We start from the raw sequence: 21,233 nt of genomic DNA, 5'->3' as shown, positions 1-21,233 counted from the left end.
TATGTTTCTGTTCTGTGTCCTGTGTACTGTTTGTTTGTATATGTGTCTTTTTGGCTGCTGTTACAACCAAATTTCCCCTTGTGGGACAATTAAAGGATTATTCTATTCTATTCTATTCTATTCTATTCTATTCTATTCTAAGTCTGCTGGGGGCTTCCCATAATGCACTTAGCATTTCTCCTCCAATCACTTTTCTTCACTGTCCATGTATTTATATATTACTTTGCATTTAACTATTAACTATTATAAATCTATGGCTCTCTTCCACAGTGTATCTTTTATCCTGTCTGTTTTACCTCACTCCTAACTCCTCATGGCAGATGGCTGCCCTTCCCTAAGCCTGGTTCTGCTGGAGGTTCTTCCTGTAGAGTTTTTCCACTTCGATGTTGCCAAGTGCGTGTCTTTATTAATCACTGTGTAAATCATAAGATTATTGTGTTGTGTAGAAGTATACAGCTGAATTTGTTGTCAGATGTAAATATTTTATTGATATGTGTGTATATAACAGCACCCCCCCCCCCCCCCCCCCCCCCTAATTTTTGTTTCTGAGAAAAATGAGAGCCACATATAAGGATATTCATTTGAAATTTCGATAGAACAGTTGCAGTTTGATAGAACCCCAGTTGGACGCCAGGTCCTAGGAGGTTAAGCATCTGGGAATTTACCCAGATTTCTTTCTTTATTTAGACAGAGATCTTGACAGCACAAAGTTACGCCGATGGTACATAATTTAGTTTTTGGACTAGCCTTTGGCACTAAAATGCCTATGGAGTTCTTAACTGAAACCTGCAAAATGATTGGCAGTTGGGGAATGGGCCGCATGTGTTTTACAGTTGCTCTCCTCCTCCACACATATGGCTCTAAAGAGTGTTCAAAGGTAGCAGAACTTGTGTTTAAATGCACAACTAAACAAAGTCAAGATGTGCTTTTTGGTCATGTTCAATCCGCAGCAGCATCCCTTAGTTTTCCTTTTTTAAAAATTGATTAATACAATGTGTGGGCGTATACAGCTGAATTTGTTTCCTGGTGTGAAGATAAGAAAAGGAGAGACTTACAAGTAATCTGACTCCATCACCTCCTCCTCTTCAGGGATCTGTTCTCCTGTTGTCGTTTGCTGTTTCTTCAATGAGAAAATTTGGCAGCTGTTAGCCGCCTATGCGCATGCAGAGAGGGTATGCTGACAGGGCATGCTGGCTATTTTAATGTTGGAGGCCTTTACAGAGTTGGCATTCCAGGTCTAGGAGTCAGCTGTGCTATTAGGATTTCAGTGTCTGGGGATGGAGGCATACAATAGTTTGATTGTGATGAGCTCTGCTCACATGTGGTACACACAAGGTTCTCCTGCTGAAACATGCTGAGTTATGTGCAAGCAGGGATTGTTACTAGACAAATTGCCTTCTTCTCTTTGGTAATCCTTGTGTCTCAGCAACAGAGATAGTTAGATGGTCAATTTGAACAAAATGGCTCTTAGTGCCTCAGCACATAAGTATTAAAAAATGTAAATGTCATATAAGTGTTACCAGATCTGACAAACAAGAAGTTACCTAATCTTGGATTCAGTTATTCTTGCTTAATCACACTGTAATGGCATGTAATGCTACAGTCACACCAGGGAAAACAGTGTTTGAAGGATACAGCATGACCAAAATTATTGTCACAGTGTATAATGAACTTGGAAGTTTGTTGCCTTTGAAGTGGCTTCTTTGAAAATGGGAATCAGGTCAGTGATCACATCTTCAAAATGAATTTGGTACATCAATATTAAATCTCAAACCTATTCAATTGCAGACTGATATCAGTCTGTTTAAGATTTTAGTTGTGTGCAGTCTGGGCCATTACATCATGTTATGTGTCTCTCTTCATTCATTTGGCCAGTATTTATACTACATTTGATAATCACTGCAAACATACCTTTGTGGAGAGTTTAAATCAGCTCACTTTAGAACAGGCACCCCTTAAGTTGTTTTGTTTTTTTCAAATTTATCTTTCATTTAAGAAGTCTTGTGAGTCTATTATTAAAGCGCTTTTCCATATTCAGATGCTAGAGGGCATTGTGGGTTGGTGGTATAGAGTAGTGTTTCAGGGCAGGGAAAAACCTTTCTGTTGTGAGGTTATCTGTTGCAAACTCAGTGTGTATACCTCTTCTAGTCTTAAACACTGCACCACATATTGATGACACAGGAGACCAGTTGCCCTCTGACTGCAGACTGAAAGAGCCAACCCCTTTATGATGCTGTTCCCTGTTTCTGTTGGTCTGTCACAAGTCAGGGATTCATTTCCAAACTGTAAAGTCAAACACTGCAGACTTTCTACATCCCCTCTTCCACATTATACTGTATGCTCCCAGTCCTACTATTTTGGTAAAGCGGACACATTATAAGAGTTCCACTATACAGGGAGTGCAGAATTATTAGGCAAATGAGTATTTTGTCCACATCATCCTCTTCATGCATGTTGTCTTACCCCAAGTATAGGCTCGAAAGCCTACTACCAATTAAGCATATTAGGTGATGTGCATCTCTGTAATGAGAAGGGGTGTGGTCTAATGACATCAACACCCTATATCAGGTGTGCATAATTATTAGGCAACGTCCTTTCCTTTGGCAAAATGGGTCAAAAGAAGGACTTGACAGGCTCAGAAAAGTCAAAAATAGTGAGATATCTTGCAGAGGGATGCAGCAGTCTCAAAATTGCAAAGCTTCTGAAGCGTGATCATCAAACAATCAAGCGTTTCATTCAAAATAGTCAACAGGGTCGCAAGAAGCGTGTGGAAAAACCAAGGCGCCAAATAACTGCCCATGAACTGAGAAAAGTCAAGCGTGCAGCTGCCAAGATGCCACTTGCCACCAGTTTGGCCATATTTCAGAGTTGCAACATCACTGGAGTGCCCAAAAGCACAAGGTGTGCAATACTCAGAGACATGGCCAAGGTAAGAAAGGCTGAAAGACGACCACCACTGAACAAGACACACAAGCTGAAACGTCAAGACTGGGCCAAGAAATATCTCAAGACTGATTTTTCTAAGGTTTTATGGACTGATGAAATGAGAGTGAGTCTTGATGGGCCAGATGGATGGGCCCGTGGCTGGATTGGTAAAGGGCAGAGAGCTCCAGTCCGACTCAGACGCCAGCAAGGTGGAGGTGCAGTACTGGTTTGGGCTGGTATCATCAAAGATGAGCTTGTGGGGCCTTTTCGGGTTGAGGATGGAGTCAAGCTCAACTCCCAGTCCTACTGCCAGTTTCTGGAAGACACCTTCTTCAAGCAGTGGTACAGGAAGAAGTCTGCATCCTTCAAGAAAAACATGATTTTCATGCAGGACAATGCTCCATCACACGCGTCCAAGTACTCCACAGCGTGGCTGGCAAGAAAGGGTATAAAAGAAGAAAAACTAATGACATGGCCTCCTTGTTCACCTGATCTGAACCCCATTGAGAACCTGTGGTCCATCATCAAATGTGAGATTTACAAGGAGGGAAAACAGTACACCTCTCTGAACAGTGTCTGGGAGGCTGTGGTTGCTACTGCACGCAATGTTGATGGTGAACAGATCAAAACACTGACAGAATCCATGGATGGCAGGCTTTTGAGTGTCCTTGCAAAGAAAGGTGGCTATATTGGTCGCTGATTTGTTTTTGTTTTGTTTTTGAATGTCAGAAATGTATATTTGTGAATGTGGAGATGTTATATTGGTTTCACTGGTAAAAATAAATAATTGAAATGGGTATATATTTGTTTTTTGTTAAGTTGCCTAATAATTATGCACAGTAATAGTCACCTGCACACACAGATATCCCCCTAAAATAGCTAAAACTAAAAACAAACTAAAAACTACTTCCAAAAACATTCAGCTTTGATATTAATGAGTTTTTTGGGTTCATTGAGAACATGGTTGTTGTTCAATAATAAAATTATTCCTCAAAAATACAACTTGCCTAATAATTCTGCACTCCCTGTAGAAACAATTAAAATACAGTGTAATTAGTACTTTTAGCAATTTGATAGATGCCTTTTATTATATTTTTTAACATCAGCATGCTGAAGGACTTGTTTAGAAGGGAGTGCTAATTTATATGCTAATTATGTTTTTCTTTTTGGCCAAGTTGGTGAAAACACTTTATTATCCTCTAATAGATTTTTTAAATGCTTGGTGATCATAGTACCCAAAACTAGCTGCATCAGGTAGTACTTCTGAGAGGATCAGAAGTCCCAGGTATACTGGTATTGTTGGTTGCAGCTGTAGGGGTGACTCTTTCTGAAGCCTCAAGCTGACTGTTTCCTCTCAGATGTAAAAGGCTGATGATTTACAAAACAGGCACTGTGTCGTTCAAATAGATGAGGCTCATCATAAAATAAGAGATACTTTACTCTCTGAGCATTGTTTCTAGTGTCCATTCATTCATTTAGTTTACTCTGGTCTTAATAAAGAGCTTAAGAAGAGATATTGTTAGAACTTAGAAATAGGAGGAGCAATTCAGACGTTAAGTTTTTAATACGTATCGCTGGACAGAAAAAAGTGACAAACCTATTCGTCTTCAAAACAGGTTTGACTGACAGGTTAAAAACTTTGAACACAAGATCCTGAAACTTTACATACATGGCTGTTACATACTGGGATGAGTAGCTTTTGATGTTGGCAGTGTGAGAGCTGAAAATCCCAAAGTCATCCTGTTTTCATCACTGACTGGTTTTAATCACGTGATGGCTTCATGTTACCATGTGCTCTGACTAATGATCGCATAATGTTATGCTTACTCATTTCCTTTAACCCGACAGTCCTGCAATCCTCTTGTCACCGAGCGCCTCTTTAAGTGATTAAAGCAAAATGAGGATACTTGACGAAACACGATCTAGTCATAGCACATCACCGCTATTCCACCCTCATCTCCACCACCTCATCTATTTTTAACATTTCATTGTCAGTCCTCACAGCTTAAGAATGAAAACTGAAGGCATTTCTCTTTTCAGCCTGCAGATGGCGCTGCAGTCCTTCACTACATCTCATCCTGTTTTTCTGTTTTCCAGCTGCTAAGAAGGCTACAAAGGCTCACAGACCTTTGAAAAAACAGCTGTCCTCGCCAAACTTTCAACGCAAAGAAAAATCTGAGAAAGTGAGTCAGCAGTTTCATGAATATTTCACTGCGGCTCCTTAGTGGAGTCAAACACGGCAGAGTTCAACCCAAATATCTGACACATCTTATCTGTAACCTACAACAGGATGAATTGTTTTTAGCTGGGTCTTATAAATAACTGAAATGCCCTAAATATGGATACAGAACTGACGTTGTAGCATTTTGGTGCATATCTGATATTAGTAGACATCCTACAGGAAAAAGCTGGATTTATTATTGATACTCCACAATATCTTATTGTGTGTCCATAAAAAGATCTCACACACTGACTTACACTTCCTTTTAGATATTCTGTCATAATTGTTGCTTATCTTTTTTACTTCAATTTTACAACATTCATTATTTTGTCTTCAGAATGTGTTTTTTTCCTCCCTCCGTCACAGACCAGGGACAACACGCCTTTCACGTGAGTAGATCTACATGTTTATCCTACTTACAAATTTGCTAAGCAGTAGCTGTGCATTGAAGTTTAATTCTTTAAAATGTAGCTGGAGCTAATATAAGGGTTCAGCACTTTGTATTTTTCTGTATCTTTCTGAGTTAACTTCAATAATTACTTCCTCCAAACCATCAACGTGTCTTTTAGACCCCATTCCTACAAAACTGCTCAAAGAATTCCTGCCATTAATTAATTCTTCGATCTTAAATATGATCAACCTATCTCTAATAATCGGCTATGTACCACAGGCCTTCAAGCTGGCTGTAGTTAAACCTTTACTCAAAAAGCCATCTCTAGACCCAGCAGTCTTAGCTAATTATAGGCCAATCTCCAACCTTCTTTTCATATCAAAAATCCTTGAAAGAGTAGTTGTCAAACAGCTAACAGATCATCTGCAGAGGAATGGTTTATTTGAAGAGTTTCAGTCAGGTTTCAGAGCTCATCACAGCACAGAAACAGCTTTAGTGAAGGTTACAAATGATCTTCTTATGGCCTCTGACAGCGGACTCATCTCTGTGCTTGTCCTGCTAGACCTTAGTGCAGCATTCGATACTGTCGACCATAATATCCTATTAGAGCGATTAGAACATGCTGTAGGTATTACAGGTACTGCACTGCAGTGGTTTGTATCATATCTATCTAATAGACTACAATTTGTTCATGTAAATGGAGAGTCCTCTTCACACACTGAGGTTAATTATGGAGTTCCACAGGGTTCAGTGCTAGGACCAATTCTGTTTACATTATACATGCTTCCCTTAGGCAGTATCATTAGAAGACATAGCATACATTTTCACTGCTATGCTGATGACACCCAGTTCTATCTATCTATGAAGCCAGATAACACACACCAATTAGTTAAACTGCATGAATGTCTTAAAGACATAAAGACCTGGATGGCCACTAACTTTCTGCTTCTTAATTCATATAAAACTGAGGTTATTGTACTCGGCCCTGAACATCTTAGAAATATGGTATCTAACCAGATTCTTACTCTGGATGGCATTACCTTGGCCTCCAGTAACGCTGTGAGGAACCTTGGAGTCATTTTTGACCAGGACATGTCCTTCAACGCACATATTAAACAAATATATAAGACTGCTTTCTTCCATTTGCGCAACATCTCTAAAATTAGAAATATCCTGTCTCAGATTGACGCTGAAAAACTAGTTCATACCTTTATTACTTCCAGGCTGGACTACTGTAATTCATTATTATCAGGATGTCCAAAAAACTCACTGAAAAGCCTTCAGCTAATCCAAAATGCTGCAGCAAGAGTCCTGACAGGGACTAGAAAGAGAGAGCATATTTCTCCTGTTTTGGCTTCCCTTCATTGGCTTCCTGTTAAATCCAGAATTGAATTCAAAATCCTGCTCCTCATATACAAGGTCTTAAATAATCAGGCCCCATCTTATCTTAATGACCTTGTAGTACCATATCACCCTATTAGAGCACTTCGCTCTCGCACTGCAGGCCTACTTGTTGTTCCTAGAGTATTTAAAAGTAGAATGGGAGGGAGAGCCTTCAGTTTTCAGGCCCCTCTTCTGTGGAACCAGCTTCCAGTTTGGATTCGGGAGACAGACACTATCTCTACTTTCAAGATTAGGCTTAAAACTTTCCTTTTTGCTAAAGCATATAGTTAGGGCTGGACCAGGTGACCCTGAATCCTCCCTTAGTTATGCTGCAATAGACATAGGCTGCCGGAGGATTCCCATGATGCATTGAGTTTTTCCTTTCCAGTCACCTTTCTCACTCACTATGTATTAACAGACCTCTCTGCATTGAATCATATATGTTATTAACCTCTGTCTCTCTTCCACAGCATGTCTTTTATCCTGTCTTCCTTCTCTCACCCCAACCGGTCGCAGCAGATGGCCCCGCCCCTCCCTGAGCCTGGTTCTGCCAGAGGTTTCTTCCTGTTAAAAGGGAGTTTTTCCTTCCCACTGTCGCCAAAGTGCTTGCTCATAGGGGGTCATATGATTGTTGGGTTTTTCTCTGTATCTATGAAGCGCCTTGAGACGACTTTTGTTGTGATTTGGCGCTATATAAATAAAATTGAATAAAATTGAATTGAATTGAATTCATAGACTGTATAGAAAAGATGGATGAAGCCACCATGTTCTCAGTAACTTGTTGTTGAAGTCCTGTTGTGAGGGGTGTGTCATTGCCTTTACAGTCTTGGTGTTTTAAAACTGGCCGTGGCTCCGACTGAAACAGAATTCATGTTGCCACATCTGTGTTTGTTTGCATATTTGGCTAGAAGGAATGAAGCATTATGGGTATTCAAGCTATCCAGACTTCACTTCAATTAAAAATTTCTTTGTCTAGCATTACTCGGATCTTGTCTGTGGCAGAAGAGCCACAGAGAACGATAGTAGCCCATAGACCAGCTGGTGCCCTCTGGTGACGGTAAACAGTTATAACAGGTAAACCAGTCCTGGGTAGAAACCAGTGGATCCGCTGAGCTCAGCTTTTAGGGTTTGTCATTAGGTGGTAGTTAGGGCCATATCATACCGTTCACAGTAATACTGGTATAATGTTGGGCAACGATAAGAAAATGAAATATCGCGATAGAATATGGGTAAAACGCGCATGCGCAGTGCCTTTGTTTTCATACGCACATGGCGGAAAAAGCTTGGTGGTGACGGAGAATGAGAAGGGCGAAAGCGGATCGTTGAATGAAACGAATGAACCAGAATTGGTTTGTAAAAATTCTGCAACTTCAGTGTGGAACTGGTTTAGCTTTCGTCCGTCAGATACACAACAAAGCACTATTTTTGGTAGCGCATGCTAGCGGGCCGTCGTTATTATTGTGTTTTTTGGAAAATACGGCACACTTAAAATCAATCCTTTGATTTTTCTGAAAATCCACAGTGCCCCATTATAATCCTGTATGCCTTATGTATAAATTCTGGTTGTGTTTACTGACCTCGAAACGATTTTATCTAGTACACGGAGCTCAAAAATCTAATAAAGTTGTTGAGTTGTAAAGTATTTTGCCTAGTGTCAGTTATATCGTCAGTTATATTGTTATCGCAAATTTTCAAATGTATATCGTGATAAATATTTTTGGTCATATCGCCCTGCTCTAGTGGTAGTACTTGGTACCAGGTAATGTTTTTGTAGTTTCTTAGCTGAGTTTCCAAGTGATCCAAATCAATTTGAATACAGACATCAACAGATTGCATGCCACCGATTGGCCAGTCAGTGGCTTCAGACTCCTTCACAAAAATCAAAACTGACATTTTTGAAATCCGGCAGTGAGGGAAATAGCGACACAAAACCCACCTCCGACCTTCAGCCCAACCAGTCTGGTTTTAACATTAGAACTTTCTTTTTTGATAAGGCTTATGGTCAGGGCTGGATCAAGTGACCCAGAATCCTACCTTAGTTACCATGCAATAGGCTTAGGCTCTTGGGGTTTCCCACGATGCACTGTTTCTACTTTACTCACCTCTTTGCACTCTCTGTGTTTATACACCCCTCTGCATTTAATTCTTAGTTATTATCAATCTAAGCTGTCCTCCACAGTTTCTTTTCTCCTGCCTCATGCCCAGCCGGTGGTGGCAGATGGCCGCCCCTCCCTGAGCCTGGTTCTGCCGGAGGTTTCTTCCTGTTAAAAGGGAATTTTTTTCTTCCCACTGTCACCAGGTGCTTACTTGAAGGGGGTCATTTGATTGTTGGAGTTTTCTCTGTATTATTGTAGGAACTATGCCTTACAATATAAAGTGTCCTGAGGCCACTGTTGTTGGGACCTGGTACTATATAAATAAAGTTTAATTTTAAGTTGATATAGTGACTGTTCTGAGACACAGTCCCAGTCAGTAATCATTTTGCCATCTTTATGTGGAAGTTAGCAGGATCTGACTTTTGGTAGCAAGAATGTCAACAGCAACTAGTCAGAGGTGTGTTGCGGTGTTTTGTTTTGAAATGTTTCTCCTTCAGTCTGCGTTTGCGCCATGTTCACTGCATGTGGGAAGGCGCTCTGTGTCCTGATTGGTTTTCGTCACAGGCACAAGTTATTTTGACTTAGGAGTTCCAGGTAAGGTGTGGAGAATCAGGTCAGGACATTGTCCTTGGCTGCCTTTTCTCACACTTACAGTGGGGCAAAAAGGTATTTAGTCAGCCACCGATTGTGCAAGTTCCCCCACCTAAAATGATGACAGAGGTCAGTAATTTGCACCAGAGGTACACTTCAACTGTGAGAGACAGAATGTGAAAAAAAAATCCATGAATCCACATGGTAGGATTTGTAAAGAATTTATTCGTAAATCAGGGTGGAAAATAAGTATTTGGTCAATAACAAAAATACAACTCAATACTTTGTAACATAACCTTTGTTGGCAATAACAGAGGTCAAACGTTTACTATAGGTCTTTACCAGGTTTGCACACACAGTAGCTGGTATTTTGGCCCATTCCTCCATGCAGATCTTCTCGAGAGCAGTGATGTTTTGGGGCTGTCGCCGAGCAACACGGACTTTCAACTCCCGCCACAGATTTTCTATGGGGTTGAGGTCTGGAGACTGGCTAGGCCACTCCAGGACTTTCAAATGCTTCTTACGGAGCCACTCCTTTGTTGCCCGGGCGGTGTGTTTTGGATCATTGTCATGTTGGAAGACCCAGCCTCATTTCATCTTCAAAGTTCTCACTGATGGAAGGAGGTTTTGGCTCAAAATCTCACGATACATGGCCCCATTCATTCTGTCCTTAACACGGATCAGTCGTCCTGTCCCCTCGGCAGAAAAACAGCCCCATAGCATGATGTTTCCACCCCCATGCTTCACAGTAGGTATGGTGTTCTTGGGATGCAACTCAGTATTCTTCTTCCTCCAAACACGACGAGTTGAGTTTATACCAAAAAGTTCTACTTTGGTTTCATCTGACCACATGACATTCTCCCAATCCTCTGCTGTATCATCCATGTGCTCTCTGGCAAACTTCAGACGGGCCTGGACATGCACTGGCTTCAGCAGCGGAACACGTCTGGCACTGCGGGATTTGATTCCCTGCCGTTGTAGTGTGTTACTGATGGTGACCTTTGTTACTTTGGTCCCAGCTCTCTGCAGGTCATTCACCAGGTCCCCCCGTGTGGTTCTGGGATCTTTGCTCACCGTTCTCATGATCATTTTGACCCCACGGGATGAGATCTTGCGTGAAGCCCCAGATCGAGGGAGATTATCAGTGGTCTTGTATGTCTTCCATTTTCTGATGATTGCTCCCACAGTTGATTTTTTTCACACCAAGCTGCTTGCCTATTGTAGATTCACTCTTCTCAGTCTGGTGCAAGTCTACAATACTTTTCCTGGTGTCCTTCGAAAGCTCTTTGGTCTTGGCCATGGCGGAGTTTGGAGTCTGACTGTTTGAGGCTGTGGACAGGTGTCTTTTATACAGATGATGAGTTCAAACAGGTGCCATTCATACAGGTAACGAGTGGGGGACAGAAAAGCTTCTTACAGAAGACGTTACAGGTCTGTGAGGGCCAGAGATTTTCCTTGTTTGAGGTGACCAAATACTTATTTTCCACCCTGATTTACGAATAAATTCTTTACAAATCCTACCATGTGAATTCATGGATTTTTTTTTCACATTCTGTCTCTCACAGTTGAAGTGTACCTCTGGTGCAAATTACTGACCTCTGTCATCATTTTAAGTGGGGGAACTTGCACAATCGGTGGCTGACTAAATACTTTTTTGCCCCACTGTATGAGTAAGTGGGACAGCTCTCGCTCTATGCGCTACAACCAGGATGCTCAGCGAGAGGAAGGTAAAGGAGGACTCATTGATGCTTTTCTATTTTAAGCCACTGAGTCAGACTACGTTCTTTCAGTCTTGCATTAACAACTTTTTTTGCATGTTAACCAGACCAGCGCCGCATGGTGGAGATCATTGGCTACCTGACAAAGATGAGGTTTGGAGACCAGGAACAGAGTAAATCCAAGGATACTAAAGAGGTGGCTGTTTATTTACTGTACACCTAAAATGAGATTGATTGTCAGGGTGCAGGAAATGTGACTTTGACCAGGATTTATGGTCTTTCTTCACATCATGTGGTCAAGATTGGTGCTGAGCTGTCAGACCTGCTGTCCTTGTTTTTGCAGCTGCCTCATGTTGGATTGTTTTTCTTCCGGACTCTGTGTGTGTGTGTGTGTGTGTGTGTGTGTGTGTGTGTGTGTGTACGTGTGTGTGTATGTGTAGATAGATAGAGTGATTTACATATATAAGTACATATCTATTTATTGTACCTGCATAGTCTATATTTCTTCTATTTTTGCAAAGCATTATTGCTGTTAGGTATGCTGCATGTGTTCATTTGTTCCTGCCTTGTGTACTCTGCTGCAGTAACAATTTGAATTTCCCAACTTATCTGAACTGTATCTAAACCCAGCTGATATCTGGCTAAATTTTCTGGTGAGCATCCAAATCACACTGGACTGAAGTTTACACTGTATAATGCCTGATTTCTTGTAAATATTTAACGAAATATATATTGATAAAATGCTTAACAGGCCACAGTGAACAATGGAAAATAAAATTTAAATTAATAAATTAATAACACTCAAAAATATCTTTTTTTAGAGATGTCTTAACCTGGTTAAGCTGTACCATCCAGATGAAGTCGTGAGCCAAAGATCCTTTAAGTTTCATCTAATGAACTTACCTTTTCCTACATATGAGAAATGATCTGGTGTGAAGTAAATCGGGTTTGTATATATGTAGCCTCAGATGAGCATGAAACTTCATTTTTGACCTGCTTAATAGCAGTCTCAAATATTAAAGTCTATTAAATCAATTAACCAATGCAGCAGCTGAAATATGACACCAAAGGCCACTCTTAATACAGACAGAAGTCAGGTAGTCAAAAATCTCTTATTCTGCTTTTTGTATTCTGAACTTCTTGAGTGGACAGCCAACAATCCTACAAATAGACTAGAGGATGTGCCTGAAATGTTTGTTAAAACAAATAACTGGACCTTACTTGTTAAGCTCAATGTTCTGACTGTTACATGGAGTCTTTCAGGTTGTTTTACGTTTACTATCACAAATGAATGTTTTTTCCCCTAATGAATATACATTTTAGGTCTAAAGTGTCTAAAATCTGCAGTTTTGGAATTTTTCATGTGGGATGACAAAATGAAAAAACAAAGAAAAAAAAACACTCCAAAAAAACAGGTGATACATGTGATGAAGGATTGACATAATTTGATTCATAAGACTTTATTTGATATTCACATATTCCCCTGCCACAGACAGAAGCATCAAAAATGTGCGCTGGGAGCGTCATGGCATGGATTTCTACAGCCAAGAAAATCTATATGTATGTGGCCAAGAACCTTAGTCCATGTAGGGTATCTTAGCACAGTTTACTTGTGTCAGCTAGTGGGAGGGCAGAGAGGGCAGCCTTTAAATTGTTTTATTGTAGAGTGACAGGAACTGCCTATGAGCTTCTAATCAGGCAGAAATATTGATGAACATGAGCTATTTATTTTTCCTTTCCAGGTGCAGTGTGATTCTTCCCAAAGATGGGCACATTTTGAATGTAAAAAATATAAGGAGAGCAACCGAGAATATAAATGCAAAAAATGTGAGGAAAACATGTAACAACTTCTAATAAAAACAGCTGTCTTTCCCCCTCCATTTCTCCTTGTATTCTGTGTCAACATTAGATGAATGTGTGCGGGAGGCATGTTTTTAAGTGTGATTTGGCCATCTGAACGTCCTACCTATAGATATGTACGATGGAGGCATAAACCATATCTCCTGTAGTTTACAAGCAGAAAGCTGATTGTTAGCTACTTACTTAAAGAATTAAATCTTTCTTCATGTTGCACTGACAGACCTTCTCCAGGATGGGAAAAATATGCTCTCTCTTTCAGAGGCAACATGGCTTTCTGATTTTGTGGAAACTTGTGGTCACTTTGAGAGGACTTTCTGTGTTGTCCATCTCCCTTTCCTGTCTGTGTGCAAGTAAACCAAGATAACAGAAAATTACCCACAGTCATTTTTGACCATTTTGTCCCAATCGGCCCATGAAAGAAATGAGGCTGGATGCAGCAAACAAATATTATTACTATCCAAAATTATTTTCCAAAATTATGTGGTGCGTGCTCTTAACCTTTAACCACAGGGATCATCCATAATCTCACAGCTGTGTACATGATTTAAATATTGCTAATCAAATTACAGTTGAACTTTGCACAAAAACATTTCGTAATTTTATATGTAAAAAGAAATGCAAAATACTTTTTTATTTGAAAAGTATTTGTCAGATGGAATCAGCAATATGGCATAGTGGGAAGCAATCACCAGAAAATAATTCAATTTCAAAGGCACATCTCACTGAAACAGTTAAATTTCGTGCATGTAAAATTAACACCGTGCATGCTTAAAATTTAAGGACACAAAACAGGCATCACACGTGGGTGTCTGCGTGGCAAGCACTGCAGCAGTTTAATGCTCTTGTGTGTAACTTTGCTTTCAAAGCTGAAATCAGTTTAATTTCTGACAGTATGGAAGGCAGAAAAAAACAAAGAGGAAGACTGGCAGTGTAATTACAACAAATGACTTCATAGAAATCCTCAAAAGTGGCAGATTCAGACAAACAAAAACATTCTCCACATTTTAGCAATTCAAGATAAACCGGATCAATTTTAAACATTAAATTTGTACTCTACATCAGGACATGCATGTCATCACCTTTCTGTGGTCCTTCTTTGCTGAAGAATTTAAAAGTATTATTCATTCTATAGCTAAATAAATATCTATTATTATCAAAAATTATTTGCTATTTGCTGACAATGACAAGTGATGGAGGATTTTTTTTTCCTAATCATTTCTTTAGGAAAAGAAGCAATCAAACACTTCAGTACAAACAAAACTGTATTACTGAAAAATTTGCACAAAATATCAAAATGGAATGGTAAACAGGCTGGCTCAAATGTGCTTTTCTACTCCGAGTGCTCTACATAACTTGCCTCATTCACACAAGCACTTTTTTTCTAACATTCACAGAAATTCATATTTCCATGGATTCATCAAAGAGCAGCTTGGGGTTAATATCTTGCCCAAGGATACAGGGAGTGCAGAATTATTAGGCAAATGAGTATTTTGTCCACATCATCCTCTTCATGCATGTTGTCTTACTCCAAGCTGTATAGGGTCGAAAGCCTACTACCAATTAAGCATATTAGGTGATGTGCATCTCTGTAATGAGAAGGGGTGTGGTCTAATGACATCAACACCCTGTATCAGGTGTGCATAATTATTAGGCAACGTCCTTTCCTTTGGCAAAATGGGTCAAAAGAAGGACTTGACAGGCTCAGAAAAGTCAAAAATAGTGAGATATCTTGCAGAGGGATGCAGCAGTCTCAAAATTGCAAAGCTTCTGAAGCGTGATCATCGAACAATCAAGCGTTTCATTCAAAATAGTCAACAGGGTCGCAAGAAGCGTGTGGAAAAACCAAGGCGCAAAATAACTGCCCATGAACTGAGAAAAGTCAAGCGTGCAGCTGCCAACATGCCACTTGCCACCAGTTTGGCCATATTTCAGAGCTGCAACATCACTGGAGTGCCCAAAAGCACAAGGTGTGCAATACTCAGAGACATGGCCAAGGTAAGAAAGGCTGAAAGACGACCACCACTGAACAAGACACACAAGCTGAAACGTCAAGACTGGGCCAAGAAATATCTCAAGACTGATTTTTCTAAGGTTTTATGGACTGATGAAATGAGAGTGAGTCTTGATGGGCCAGATGGATGGGCCCGTGGCTGGATTGGTAAAGGGCAGAGAGCTCCAGTCCGACTCAGACGCCAGCAAGGTGGAGGTGCAGTACTGGTTTGGGCTGGTATCATCAAAGATGAGCTTGTGGGGCCTTTTCGGGTTGAGGATGGAGTCAAGCTCAACTCCCAGTCCTACTGCCAGTTTCTGGAAGACACCTTCTTCAAGCAGTGGTACAGGAAGAAGTCTGCATCCTTCAAGAAAAACATGATTTTCATGCAGGACAATGCTCCATCACACGCATCCAAGTACTCCACAGCGTGGCTGGCAAGAAAGGGTATAAAAGAAGAAAAACTAATGACATGGCCTCCTTGTTCACCTGATCTGAACCCCATTGAGAACCTGTGGTCCATCATCAAATGTGAGATTTACAAGGAGGGGAAACAGTACACCTCTCTGAACAGTGTCTGGGAGGCTGTGGTTGCTGCTGCACGCAATGTTGATGGTGAACAGATCAAAACACTGACAGAATCCATGGATGGCAGGCTTTTGAGTGTCCTTGCAAAGAAAGGTGGCTATATTGGTCGCTGATTTGTTTTTGTTTTGTTTTTGAATGTCAGAAATGTATATTTGTGAATGTGGAGATGTTATATTGGTTTCACTGGTAAAAATAAATAATTGAAATGGGTATATATTTGTTTTTTGTTAAGTTGCCTAATAATTATGCACAGTAATAGTCACCTGCACACACAGATATCCCCCTAAAATAGCTAAAACTAAAAACTACTTCCAAAAACATTCAGCTTTGATATTAATGAGTTTTTTGGGTTCATTGAGAACATGGTTGTTGTTCAATAATAAAATTATTCCTCAAAAATACAACTTGCCTAATAATTCTGCACTCCCTGTATGTGTAATGCAGACTAGAGTCGAACCCTCAGCCTTATAATTGGTAGATGCTAGCTGTGTTTCCATACAAAGCCCAGGTTGTAACTGATCTCAAAGGAGTGAAAGCTCAACCTAAATCATCAGTAGAAAAGCTGCTGACACACCCATATAACATAGAGAACCACAGCCTTCAATGAGTATGAAATGAGCACAGCTTTCAGCAACAATTGCCAACTGTGGCCACAAGATGGAGGCAATATAAAGGATGGAGGTGAACAGATGAGGAGCTGAAAGGAGAGATCAATTTACTTTGGTACATTTCAATTTATGTATATCTTTAGGTTTGTCTTGATGGAATGCCATTGCCTTGGTGGGTGGCTGTAGGTTCGGAGGTCATCTACCAATCGGAAGGTTGTTTGATCACTTGCTGCTCCGGTCTGAAGAAAGCAGAAAAAGTGCTTGTATGAATGGGTGAATGAGGCAAGATGTAAGAGCGCTTTGAGTGCTCTGGTAGAATACCTCCGCTCTATTTATGATTCTAAAAAACTCACAATGAGGCATAAAAAAAAAGGCAAATGAAGAAGGTTGGTGTGCAAAGTATCTGGCAGAGTAGCATATAAAGGCTCAAGCAGCTTACATAGCATATGAGATTTTACTTATACAATCTGAGAGTTATCAGCTATAGATATATATAATGTCAAAAGTCTTCCATAACATTAGAAAAAAATGTGTCCAGGGGTTTGGAAGTATCTATGCAGTAATGCATACAGAAAATTTACTTAAAAATCAGAATGGTGTCAACTTCTTTAGGACTCCATTTCCACAGAGATGCAGGCAACTGCACACAGCAATAAGTGGGTTATCAAAATGATCCCTTACCTTTTACTACAATTTGGATTTGCATGTCACTGCTCTGTCCTTGGATTAGGAAAGGAGTCTCCTCCAAAATATAATCAAAAAAGATCCAGTCCTGTTTGCAGGGTTTTCTGTGGTAGTATTAAGGATTTTATGTCCATATGTTGAACTTACCAACCCAGAGAGTGTGTCTCAGGACAATTACTGAAGTTCATTTACCTTTTTTGGTGATCACAGTTTCAAGCAACCCTTGCTGTGTGGAGAAACTGATGGCGTGCATTGCTCAGGTGTAATTTTGGTCCATTCTTCCAGACAACCAGTATTCAAATCCTGAAGGTTCAGTTGGCCCCTTCTATAAACTCTGAGCTGTAGAGAGCACAAAAGGGGCCAACTCAGCAACAGAAGTGGTTGGTTTTGCATAGTGCTTTCAGCAGTTCTAGTACTTTTAATTCCTTTCTCTGAAACCAATTGAGACTTTCTTTGGCTGTGTGTTTTGAGATTGTTGTTCTACCATGATCTTTGCCACTTTCAAAAGAGCTTCCTGTGCATGCAAATGTCTAAAAATATTTGTGAATTTCTCTCTCTGTCAAAGCATCCAAATCATCCAGATCCACAAATAGAGGATGCGTTAAAGCGCCAGTGTAAAGCTGGGGCATGTGGGCTTCCACTTGCGTTACCTATACGAAAACAGAACTTTTAGTTTCAAAGGAAAAGCAGAGATTTGAAAATCTATAAACGCTCTACAATACTGAATACATGCTAACAAATGATTATGGGCATATGGCTTAAAAAAGGTACTGGGTAATGGTGTGGTAGTTTATCTGCTGGGGAAACCATAGACCAAGGGTTCCCAACTCCAGTCCTCAAGAGCTAATTTCCTGCAGCTTTTAGATGCAGCATTACTCCAACACAGCTGGATCAAATGGTTAAATTGCCTCTTCAGCATGTCATCAAGGTTGGGGTTAGAGAGATGAAGGAGCAACCTCGGGGAATTAGGTGGATGGTGAAATTCAGGTGACCTAACAGTGAAAGCAGATACCATTTAGAGATAGAAGTGAGAAAGAGAAACGTGGATTCCTTTGCAGATGCCAACATGAAGCGCTCGGGAATCCTGGCTGTGCTTTTGCTCGTCTGTACTGAACGGAGCGGTTTCGGGATGTGTCATCCCAAACCGGCCTGTCGCTACCCTCCCTCCCAGTGGTGTAGGTCCCTGGAAATAGCGATAGAATGCAGGGTGGAGAAACAGTGTATGGAGGTTAATGCTACCAGGTCAAACCAGGCTGTCCCTGGAGTATCTGTCACACTGTACTATGAGAGTCTGTGTCCAGACTGCAGAGAATTTATCACTCAGCAGCTTTTCCCCACCTGGACAATGCTGCAGGACATCATGGCTGTCACACTGGTGCCCTATGGGAATGCTAAGGAGCTTCGCTCAGCAAACTCTCCCTTCACTTGTCAGCACGGAGAGTCTGAATGCAGAGGAAACATGATCGAGGCCTGCATCCTCAATTTAACCGAACACTCTCTTGCATTTCACATCATCTACTGCATGGAGTCATCTGCAGATGTTCTGAGCGCTGCGCAGTCTTGTCTCCGGCTCTATGCTCCCTCTGTGCCCTGGTCCAGAGTTGACTCGTGTGTCAAAGGAGATCTGGGATACCAGCTGATGCGTGCCAACGCTCTTATGACCAGAGCCCTGAACCCTGCACACACACATGTGCCCTGGATAACCTTCAATGGGGAATACACAGAAGAGAATGAAGACAAAGCAATGTTGTCCCTTTTCCAACTGGTTTGTCATCTCTACAAGGGGGTGAAACCTCCAGCCTGCACTGGAGCTCCCGTCCGGCTTGACAGAAGCTTCTGCTGAACATGAAAAATAAAGTTATATGTCAGTCCTACAGGCAAACAGCCAAATGTGACACGTTAAATTAGCCATACTAATGATTAGTTTGTTTCAGTGTTGTCGTTAATACTATGAAAATGTAAGCATATAGAGTATTATAACTTTCTTGTTTAACAGAGCAGATAACTAAGTTGTCTCTTAATTCAAATATATTTTATAATAACAAATGCAGCCAAACACAGGATAAAAATTTCCATATAATTAATTGGCATTTTCCACTTAAAACACCCTGAACTCCCAAGACTCTTTTGGCTTAAAATGCGAAACAAAAATATATTTAATTTCTCTGACAAAAACATTGGAGTGGCAGGTGGATACATACTTGTGAAGTATACTTGATTTTTAGGCTCCAGAACATAAAATCAGACATCCTATGTTACAGTACTTTGTATCGACAGACACATCTGAAGAATAAATATCTCTATAGAAGTTTGCACGACACAGAGGCTGAAAGAACAAGACTGCATGGACGTGGGTGGAGGCGGTGTCAGTGCAACACGGTCTCTGTGTAGAAGCGGGAACGCTCCCGCTCACCGACACAGATGGCGCTGTATGGCACTGACGTGTTCCTGCAAAGATCCCCGGTGCTGAGTTTAACCTGCTGTAACTCCTCAGACTGTTCAGTGCTGAGCAAATTACACCTGCTGTCAGAAAACTGTTGCTGTATATCTACTTAAAGTATCACACAGGATAAAAATATGAGCTTTTAATTTGTTCGTTTTTGTGTTACAATAAGAGAAAATAATGACTAACTGGAAACACATTATTTGTGTGCCAAAAAGAAGAAGAAAAAACAAAAAGAGAAAGAGAAATGACTCTATGTCCAAATAGATGCCACTGCAACAGAGATGAATGGGATGAAATATCTGTGAAATATCAAAAACTGTGGGTATCAAAAACTGAGCAATATGAGGAAAAATAAAACATTATAATGACAGATATTAGCCATAATGGTTACGTCAGCAATACACACAAATCACATTGCAAACACATGATGTTTTAGGGAAGCTCAAAGCATCTTTTTCGAAACTTCCTTCTATTAAAAGACACCATCAGCATTTGGGATGGAAGGCATGTGAGGAAACGCTTAGTTTAGTAAGTTTAGTGAGGAATGAGGCAAGAATACAATTCCTGCCTGTGAAATGTTAAATGAGGACAACAGATTTCACAGCGTAGTCAGATGAGGAGCTGTTGTGGTCTGTGGCTATCTGGCCTTTTTCCCCTTCATTATGTATGAAGACATCATGTGTCTCCTCAGGAAGAGAGAACGTCTTTATCATCCAAATTTACCAAATCCATAAAAAAAATGGATGACCAGCATTGAATGTCACAACTAAAATGTTTCATATCCTGACATTGCAGTGCGATCTGCCTTTTTAAAGTTAGTGTGAGCTGTGTGGAACACACATGTATTTACAGTACAATTAATGTGAAAAAAAGTGAAATACATTTTTAAAACGGCACAGTTTTTCATAGTACATCTCAAGCCATTCATACTCCGTGTTGTAAATGATGGTGCAGTGGTAAAAATATTATTGTGTTTTAGATAAAATAAAGGTGAGATTCAGTTATTTTTTAGTGCGGTCAAATGTCAAATATGGGGTCAGGGAGACACACTTTAATCCTTCAGGGCCTTTTAGGCAGTCAACAGTTGTACGACTGCCTCAGAGTGTCGGCGGTCATACATATATTGTTTCCAACTAAATCTAGTTGTTTGTCTTTAAGAAAATGAAGTGAGAGTTGCGCCTGTTCATCAACAAATAACACAGCACTTTCACATCAGACAACAAATACAATGTTAAAGAGACTCAATTAAAGGAAATACATAAATTCAAGTACAGGTGCTTCATTAACTGACAATGTTTCATGAATGTAAACAAATTTATTTACACTTGAGGTGTATATTATTATTATTATTATTATTATTAGTAGTAGTAGTAGTAGTAGTAGTAGTAGTAGTATATTATAATATTGTTATAATTGTTGCAGCCACATGACATTACTGGTCTTGTTCAAAGAGCCTTGTGTTGATGCCTGCATGTAACCTGTCTTTCTGTCTGTATCAAGAAGTTGTCGAAATTATTTTGTTGAAATGAAATATATTTTGGAAAAAGAATATCTGATTCTAAAGTGAGGCAACTTTAATTATAATGGCAAGCAAAAACTAAAAGAGCTTTTTCTTATCCTTTTTATTTTAACTAGGTCTTCCAAACTGGAAATGTACTCTCAGAAGTGGCCTTGTATCTTTTAAACTGTATGTCAGAAGAAAAATAACCGGATAGTTGGTTTTGAACAATAG

General features: G+C 40.2%; 1 pseudogene; it reads left to right on the top strand.

Annotated features, from left to right (window-relative positions):
- Positions 1-18,121: 18,121 nt before the first annotated feature.
- LOC146666657 (gamma-interferon-inducible lysosomal thiol reductase pseudogene) lies at positions 18,122-19,045 on the top strand (annotated as a pseudogene).
- Positions 19,046-21,233: the final 2,188 nt, after the last annotated feature.

Source organism: Rhamphochromis longiceps, linkage group LG7 (genome assembly GCF_057381845.1).
Source record: "Rhamphochromis longiceps isolate RC_006_pf linkage group LG7, R_longiceps_female_GT1.1, whole genome shotgun sequence".
NCBI classification, from domain to species: domain Eukaryota; kingdom Metazoa; phylum Chordata; class Actinopteri; order Cichliformes; family Cichlidae; genus Rhamphochromis; species Rhamphochromis longiceps.
The sequence above is the reverse complement of the archived record's forward strand: the minus strand, read 5'-3'. Positions and strand labels throughout refer to the sequence as shown.